Genomic DNA, 9,827 nt, shown 5'->3' with positions numbered 1-9,827 from the left:
TTTTAAGTCTTTTATAACTTTGCATTAAATGAGGTTTGGATATACTAGTTATTTTGTTTAATAATTATTTGGTATGATAGCTGAATTGAAAATTAAGTGTTTATGTTTTTTTACACATAATTGTTTACTGAATACGATAAAAAAATCAAAGCTTAAGTTTTAAGACTATTTTTAAAAAACACAATGCAGAAATATTTTAAAAAATACTATTTTAAGTCTGATAACCTTTGTTCCATTAGAGTTTTTTTTTTTAAATTAATTTTTTTTATTTTAGTACTTATTTTCATTTAAAATTTTTCTTGCATTTTACTGGCGAAATTTAATTTTGCCAATACTGTAGAAGTTTTAATGAAATTACTTTTCACTATAAAGACCAATATTTCAGTTATAATTAAGGCGCATTTAAAGTCTTTGTCAAAATAAAAAACTAACTAGACCTGACGCGTATGAACTCATATATTTACGTTTTACCTTCTCAATAATGTGTTATTTTTAACTTTAAGATTAAGACTTAAAAGTAAGATAGGAATAACATAATGCAAAGCAGGTTAAAATTCTAAATTACAGACTTTAAAAGGTTTTATTCCAAGTTTTCTTAAGCTTTTAAATATTTAGTTTTTTTGTGAATGTCAGAAAAAACAAAAAGAATCGAGGTTTTATAGTACAGTTGTAATAAATTATTTCTTTAAAATTCTATCCAATATACTAAAATGCTACTATAATGTGTTCTTTATAAAAAAAAAGTTATAGTACAAAAATTTATTATCCGTAAGACAGATTTTTTGTATCTAAACTAAATTTCGTTACTTAACATGTAAAAATAGTTTAAAATTCCAGGTTTCTTTTTATATTTTAACAAATTCCAGGATTTCCAAGTTTTTTTTTGCCTAAATTGTCATATACTGCTTAAGACTTTTTTTTTCATACAGTGCGGCCCGCGAGTAAATTTTTCTAGAAAGTTTGCTTGATAGTTATAAAAAACTGCCGACCCTTGTTAATGACATTATCATCAGTCTTAATTAAGTTGATAAGAGTCTTATTTGTTTTGTTATTGTAAAGTATAAAATTTGTTTACAACTTTTTTTATAAAAAAAAAGAGAACTTATTTTCATTAGCAACTATTTTAAATTTTATCAGAATGTTTTATTATGACGTTCAATTTTTTGTTAGTTTGAATTTTTAAGGTTTTATGTTTTTATATAATTATTTAGATCACGTCTAAAGTTCTAGTGAAATAGTCATTACTATTAGCAAACGATGAAAAAATCGAATATGAGTTCTGAAATAACTGAGTTGGAAAATTACATTAAGAGCTTAGAGGTTAGTTTGCTCACAGTTTATACTGTTTACTCGACAAAATACAAAGATAAAAATAAAACCCATTTTTCTTCGGAAAGTTTTTTTTTTTGATTGAATCTTTAAACGCTTTATTAAAAACTGTTCTAGAATGTTTTTAAATTATATAAATACTTTAAAAAACTATCCTCAGTGTAAGTTAATTTGATAGCTTTACTATTCATTGTTTATATTACGCTATATAATTTTAAGAAACTAACATTTTTTAGCTTGAAAGAATAAATGTTATATGTTTATTTAAAGTCTTTATCAACAAAAAGTCCTGTTAAGCTATTTATTCTCAATCATGTATTAACAGAAAAGAGAATAAATTAAAATTTTATTAAGTAGTTTATGATTACAGAGAACAATAAACTTTTTTTTACACTTTTTTAAATTGTGTTAAACACCTTACTTTTGTATAAACTTAAAGCTATTACTACAGGCAAAGTTTCGAAGAGAAAATGAACGAAAAGAAAACGTCATAACAAGACTACACAAAGAGAAGAATGAGTTGAAACAAGTTTTGTATGGTTTTGAGGAAGCGAAGGAAGATATGGACATTTTGATGAATGAAATGAAGCAGAAAAATCTCAAACTTGAAAAATCAAATGAAGAAGTAATAAAAGAAAATGACGGCGTATTTTAGGAAAATGAACGAACGTACTTGATAAATAGAAATCTTAAAACTGAAAACAAAAAACTTAGAAAGAAAAACGGTATAATATTGAAAGAAAATGATAACTTCCTAAAAGAAAACGAAAGATTGTATGTGCAGAATCAAAATTTAGTTTATGAAAAGAAGAATACTTCGAGGGAATACAACAAGTTTAAAAAACTAAATGAGAAGATGAGATTTAAGAGTGCTTGCCTAACAAAAGAAAATTCAAAATTGAAGGAAAACATCTGGTTTATGGTTAATATACATTCCAAAGGATATATACATTCTACAAGAATAATATTTAGTTGTAGACAAATAAAACTTTAAAAACAAACAAAATACTCATACGTTTAATTAAATGTCATTTAAACTTATTGTTCCAATGTTAAAAACTCGTTTAGTTAAAAATATTTTAAACTGAAAAAAGTACTCAATACACAAACAATCCATAGGCCTAACGATTCTAATATTTACGATAGTATATAACTAAATTTTTATTGAAATAGTTAAGTCTGTACTCAAATTATTAAATAAAATAAAAATGGAAAATGATAAACAAAATCGGTCGAGTCTGTATAAAGCAACAAACATAGCTAACTTTTTTTAAGTTTACAAGTTCAACTAACGACGCTCTCTTTGCATGACTTACTTTAAATTGAAAAAATATTTTAACAGATAGCCAAGAGCATCGCACACCGCGCGCAAAGCGCGCTTTTGTGCTAGTCGAATAAGGCAGATAAATAATATTATAATTAAAAAAAAAAATTAATTACAAGTTTTTTTAAATTTATGATAATTTTCAAATACTATTAAAGATTCTTAAAATATCAGAATATTACTGTTTAAACTAAGGATTATAACAAATTAGTTTGAAACAGAAAATTAAAAAAAAAAAAAAACTTAATATATCTATTCACTTAACTATAAAACAAAGAGAACTACATCAGTAAGAAAACTAAGTTTGTAATAAATAGCTAAGAGTATCGCACACCGCGCGCAGAGCGCGCTTTTGTGCTATCCAAGTAAAGCAAATTATAATAAATAATGATAAATAACAAATACCAAAGTATATAATATTATTATTAAAATGTTACGAATATTAGAAATTTTTAAATTTTGTACTATTTTTCAAATACTCTTAAAATATACTTCACGTTTTTAAAAAACTGCTGTTTAAAATAAGCAATAAAAGATAATTACTCCACTTGAAAGAAAAAATAGTATTTTAAATAAATCTAAATTCGTCAACCTAAATTCCTGCCTCAGAAAGCGGAGCTTTCTTTCGGTTTTGCTTCGCAATATAAGCACAACAGCGCGCGATTTTGCATTTAACTCCCATGCCTCGAAAGCTACTCTCCGCTTTCTTAGTACTGCCGTATCGGTTTTCTTTTCACGGACATAATGCAGGGAAAGCACAAAGGCGCGCTATGCGCGCAATTGTCTTGGGCTTCCTGCCTCGGAAGCTCCGCTTTCTTCGTACTGTTGATTTTGAATTTGTTTACCATCCCAACCACCTAAAATTATATAAAAAAAATATATTTCAAACTGTTTTATAAATTCTTAGAAATTTTATGTTACGTCACTAACTCTTCTAGATGTCCTGTTTTAGTCGACATAAAATCATTCAAAAAATTTATAAAAATTTGCATAAAACTAGCATAAATTTTTTTTGAGTTGATTATTAAATTTTATATTTTTGGATCTTTACTTTAAAACTACTGTAATAACTAAAAAATAAAACAAAGATATCTAATCTAAAAATATAAACTAAAGAAAATCTAAAAATAAGAAATAAATTGTAAGGAATATTAACGTTGTTTATTTATGCTTAACATACTGTGATAATATTTTCAATTTAGAAGTTTTAAACTTCAGAAGTTTTAACTGTTCTGTAAACTAGTTTTGCTTTACTTCCATGTCCGTAGGCTTATAATTTTCTTTAAATAAGCTTAAGCTTCTTGTCTGATATTTAAAATTTCAGCAAAAATATTTAAGGCAAACTTACTAAAGTTTTTATTGGTAATTTAAGTTTATTATATAGGAAGGTAGGGTGTACGAAAAATGAATAATTGACGAGTATCGTATTTTTATAACTACAATAAAAATAAACTTGATTTCCACAAAATTACATGAAACTACTACAAACACATCAACTAAGTTAACACCTGACTTGTAATTTAACTTATATTAGTTAAATTAATTGATAAATATTAAATTATATTACTTATATTAGTTAGTGTTTAACGCTTCAAAAGTTACATTTGGAAACTCTAAATTGAAAAACAGCACTAAACTTTTAACATGATAAACATGACTTGTCTTGTGTTCGAAATACCCGTACAAACTACAAAACATTTGCGTTTGTGTGAAATCCTTAAGTGTTTTGTTTTCTAATTTTCTCTGACTGCACAGTACTCATAGTTATTAATTGTTAAATTTGATATTAGATGCTTTCATTTATTACAAATGTTTTAAGACTTCATGTTTTCCATCAAAGGATTAAAGATTTAGAAAAGATAAAAACCTATAACTTAAATACACAAAAAAAACATTATTATTTCATTATACTTTCATTATTTAACACAGTCATATTTCTTTCAGAATTTTAATTTAATCTCTTATTATTAACAAAATTTTAGATATAATGAGGTATAACTAAATGTTTATCAATTAATCAAGGAACATAAGTTTAGAAACTCTAATAATAAAGAGAGGAGACTTAGCATTTAAAAACATATTTTAAATTAAAAATATACAATAAACCTAATTTGTGCAATATTAAAAAATTAAAGTTTAATTTTTAGAATTCTAAAATGCGTAACAAAACGAGACTGCGTAACGTCATGATTGCGTAAATATGCAAGAGGTTACTGTATATGTTTAACTTAATATAACTTTGGTCTATAATTTCATAGCTTAAACATTTTCTAAACAATTAATTACAGTTTTTTAGATTAGCGCATTATTTTAAATTAATTTATTAATAAACATCTACAAAACTAAAAAAATATTCTTACGCTCATTATTACTAATTAAATTCTCGTTATAAAACAAATAGTGTTAAAATTACTTAACTGAATCAATCTTAACAGAGCCCGCTTGGAAAGGCTTTCAAATACTTTATTAAAATGTAAATATTCAAAAAAAAATTTATTCAGTTTGTTGCTATTTGAATAAGAATTTTATTTTCTTCAAATCGTCGAACTAAACACATATCTACATCTATTTCAATATAAACAAATTAGTCCAAGTTTAGTATCTCGCACAAGCCTAGTGCAGTAAAATTGCAGTAAAAATCATTCAATCCCAAATAATCGTCTTTCAAAATATGCGAAACGACAGCACAATGTTTCTTACTGTGATCCGGCTCACCCCTTCGCCACGGAAACAAAGTATTTTTACTATTTAGATCAAAAATTTTATTGTCAGTGACAAATTTCCAATCATATCCATTTCCAATGTTGGTAATTCCTACAAATATTTTTGCTTTTCTAGAATCGACCAAATCTCGAATTTTCCTGCAAAAAAAAAAATTAATGTAGAAAATATAAGCTTTACTGCATAATTTTAGATGCAAGCTTTTTATGGGTTTATAACAAAAATACAAACTAAACAAACTTGTGATATTTTTGTCCTTCTTGACCCATATTTACAGTTATTAGATCTCCTCCAAAAGCTTGACATTGTTTTCTTACATGACCCATACCTCCTTTATTTTTAGTAATTTTGAATTCGTACTCCCCTGTTAAAAGTAAAATTTTTATTATAAATTCACATGTAATTTTAATTCGAATTGCTTATATAAACTGGTACAGATTATACTTGCAATGTTTTGTAACAGTACAGTATTAATTAGCTAATCAACTTTTCTCAATTTTCACTTAGTATTACAGTTTAAAAGAACTTTTCAACTTATAGTTCATGTACTAAATATATAGAAATACTAAATCGTTCCTTAAATTACCTTTTATGCATTCAAGACTAGTTATTTCATTACTCCAAGTTCCGTCTTTTTGACATATATATTCAGTAATATCCGATGAAAGCTTATATTCGTAGTTACATTTAAAACTGACTTTTGTACCAACTTCAGTTTTATTTGTTAAAATATTGTTTTCAACTTTTACTTTTCCCTTTTTAATGTCCTTAGGTGGATCTTGACAAACTAAAAAGTTTATTTAATTTTAATTTAAAAAAAATGTTATAACGCGTCTAATAAACAACGTTTTAGAACTTTCTAATATTATTTAGTAACTTTGAACGTTCTACAAGAATAATATTTAGTTGTAGACAAATAAAACCTTAAAAAAACACACAAAATACTCATACGTTTAATTAAATGTCATTCAAACTTATTGTTCTAATCTTAAAAAATCTTTTAGTTTATAAATAAACTAAGCTTAATTTATACATATTATATGAAGATAAACACTTAAAAAATAAAGCATTCACCAAAACAAGTCGAAGCTTTTACCTTTTTTATCTGTTACTGTATTTCTTGTTACCACTTTGTTATTATTTCTTGTTATTACAATAAAATGTATAAATAATAAACAATGAACTTCACCGCACGACCATCAACAACAACAAAAGTATCCAATACTACCTACGACCGGCTTCGTCCTTTTTAGAACATACCAGGTAGGCATGATGATTTGCCAAAATAGATACTGGCTACAATAAAATATGAAAGTTTACAAATCATTACCTTTAACACATTCTCCAAGCTCATAACCTTCTTCTGTGCAATTAACAATCGGGTTGTCTAAAGTGTAAGAAAATCCTTCTTTGCAAATGTACTTCACGCTCACTGGAGTTTGATAGTTTGAATTTATTGTTGCATTTTCAATTATTATTTTTTCTGCGTTTGGTATTGAAGGAAAACTCCCACAATCTTTCAAAAATAATAAGTATAATTTATTTAAAAACAAACTGTTACATGAATAAGTTTTATCAAAATGACTTACTTTGAAATTTTCTATGATTAAAAATATAAAGCCTAAATTTATATATTGTTATATAATGATTAGTTTTACGTAAAATTATGCTTTGCAAAAATTATAATTCAATGTTTTACTTTTTATACATTTAGGGTTTAAATCTTTAGAATTCCATGTTCCATCACTTTTACAAATAAAATGTTGTACTTCTGTTGAAAAAAAGTTATCCGGATCGCAACTGAAAGTTATTTTTCTGCTACTATAAACTACTACTTTTCCATTCTTAATACTTTTTGGTAGTATTGAACATTCTAGAAAATAAAATTTAACTGTAAACCAATAAGAACTTATAGACAAATCATAAGAATAGATAATTAAGTATGAACTAAAGTAATAATATCAAAATCTTTTTTATACGTAATTACTATAAGCTGAAATTGTGTTTACTGTCTGAGAATAAAGCGTCTGTATCAAAATGAACATAGAAAAACACATAAAATTTTAAACTTATACCTTTTATAAATTTTGTTTTGTATTTTGTTACCGTAGTCAAAGATGGTTCCTTTTCATTTTCATTGCTAGTTTTAGTTGCATATAATGAACAAACCACAACGGTAACAATTAATAAAATTAAAATTGCTAAAAGGTATTTATATTTTTCCTTTTCTTTAATAAATTTTAGTTATTTTCAATATCATTGACAATATAGTTTAGTGATGATTTAGTTTTAATAAACTTCACGCTTTATAGAGTTTCAACTGTTATTGTTTTTCATATTGCATAAGTATTTTTATGTTAATAAAAACAAGAAACAGTAATAACAATTTTTTTGTTATTTAATTGCTTAACACCTTACTCGAACTTACAAATACTGCTGAACAAAGTGTTTTTATATAATTTTTTTTTTCAATATCTTGTTATGATAAAACTTTTGGAATATAAATAGTTTTAGTAGAAATTCAGCAAGAAATATACGGTAATAGTATTAAAATAAACGTAAATATACTAAACATTTTTATCTTTTTAAACTTAATAAGCTTTGTTTTCCATTTCACTCAACGTTAAAAAATTCTTCTAGTTTTACTTTAAATTATAATTTTGTGAGAATGTTTAACATAAAGCACTGAATTTGGAAATTTAAATACTTTATTTAATATTTTCGTTTAGCTTTCAACACAACAAAATTGCTATTTTTTAAGGTTAGTTTCGTAAAAAAAATTAAATGACCATAAACCTTTAAAAACTTTGACAAAAATAAATATGTCATAAAAACTCAAGAGTAAAAAAGCCGTGTAAAGATTTTAAATTTTAATCAAGTAATGACGACTTAAAGTTAAGTTTAATACAGAATTAATAGAATAAAAACCCTAAAAGTCAAATATAATGTATTTCAAAACTAAATTAAAATTGAAAGTTACTAAACCGACACCATTAAAAGTACCTCTTTAACTTTATTTGAACTCAAATAATTTTTTTTCATAGTTTATACCAGTGGCGTAGCGTGGTATTTCGGTCAAGGGGTGCGCAAATTATTTTTTCTTAAAAAGTCCTCTAAATAAAAACTATTTTAAATATATAATTAATTAGTTAATAAATACTTTAAAAAACTATCTTCAGTGTAAGTTAATTTGATAGCTTTACTATTCATTGTTTATACTACGCTATATAATTTTGAGAAACTAACATTTTTTAGTTTGAAAGAATAAATGTTATATGTTTATTTAAAGTCTTTATAAACATAAAGCTCTGTTAAGCTGTTTATTTTCAATTATCTATTAACAGAAAAGATAATAAATTAAAGTTTTACTAACTTGTTTATGATTACAGAGAACAACAATTGTTGTTTTAACTATTTTAAACACCTTATTTTTTTATAAACTTAAAGCTATTACTACAAGCAAAATTTCAAAGAGAAAATGAACGAAAAGAAAACGTCATAACAAGACTACACAAAGAGAAGAATGAGTTGAAACAAGTTTTGTATGGTTTTGAGGAAGCGAAGGAAGATATGGACATTTTGATGAATGAAATGAAGCAGAAAAATCTCAAACTTGAAAAATTTAATATTGAAGTAATAGAGAAAAATGACGGCTTATTAAAGGAGAATGAAAGAATGTACTTGATAAATAGAAATCTTAAAACTGAAAACAAAAAACTTAGAAAGGAAAACGGTATAGTATTGAATGAAAATGATAACTTCCTAAAAGAAAACGAAAGATTGTATGTGCAGAGTCAAAACTTAGTTTCTGAAAATAAGAATACTTCGAGGGAATACAATAAGTTTAAAAAACTAAATGAGAAAATGAGATTTAAGAGTGCTTGCCTAACAAAAGAAAATGCAAAATTGAAGGAAAAGGTCTGGTTAATGGTTAAAGATAAAGAAGAATGCTATGCTCTTAAAAACAGTTCGATGCAAGAAAATGAAAGCTTGGTGTTAAAAAACGAAAAATTAAATGAACTTTACAAATACACAAAAAAAAAGTTGGTTGTATTTGAAAACCAGCATGACGAAATAACAAAAAAGTTCAATTCCTTAAATCAAAGCTACAAAAGCTTAACGATGGAGAAACAGGACTTGTTAAAAAGTTTTACAAAGGTGGAAGATGAAAAAAGCAATTTGAAAAGTAAAATTGAAGGTGAAAAAGTTAAAGTGTCGTCATTATAAAAAGAAATACTTAAAAAAAAAAAAAACACTAGATAAACTACTCAATGAAATTGAAGTTTTGGAAAGCCAGTTGGTTAAAGTTATAAGCAGAGCAAAAGAAAACGAAATAAAAATTGGAACAATGAAAGCAAATTATATCGAACTAAAATTGTTAGCTGCTTCAATTATGAAAAAAACGGAAAAAAAAAATTTCGACCTTTTTGTTTTTAATGTAGCTTGTAAACAA

Source organism: Thalia democratica, chromosome 6, assembly GCF_965202585.1.
Source record: "Thalia democratica chromosome 6, ktThaDemo2.hap1.1, whole genome shotgun sequence".
Taxonomy (NCBI): domain Eukaryota; kingdom Metazoa; phylum Chordata; class Thaliacea; order Salpida; family Salpidae; genus Thalia; species Thalia democratica.
This window is presented reverse-complemented; position numbering follows the sequence as displayed.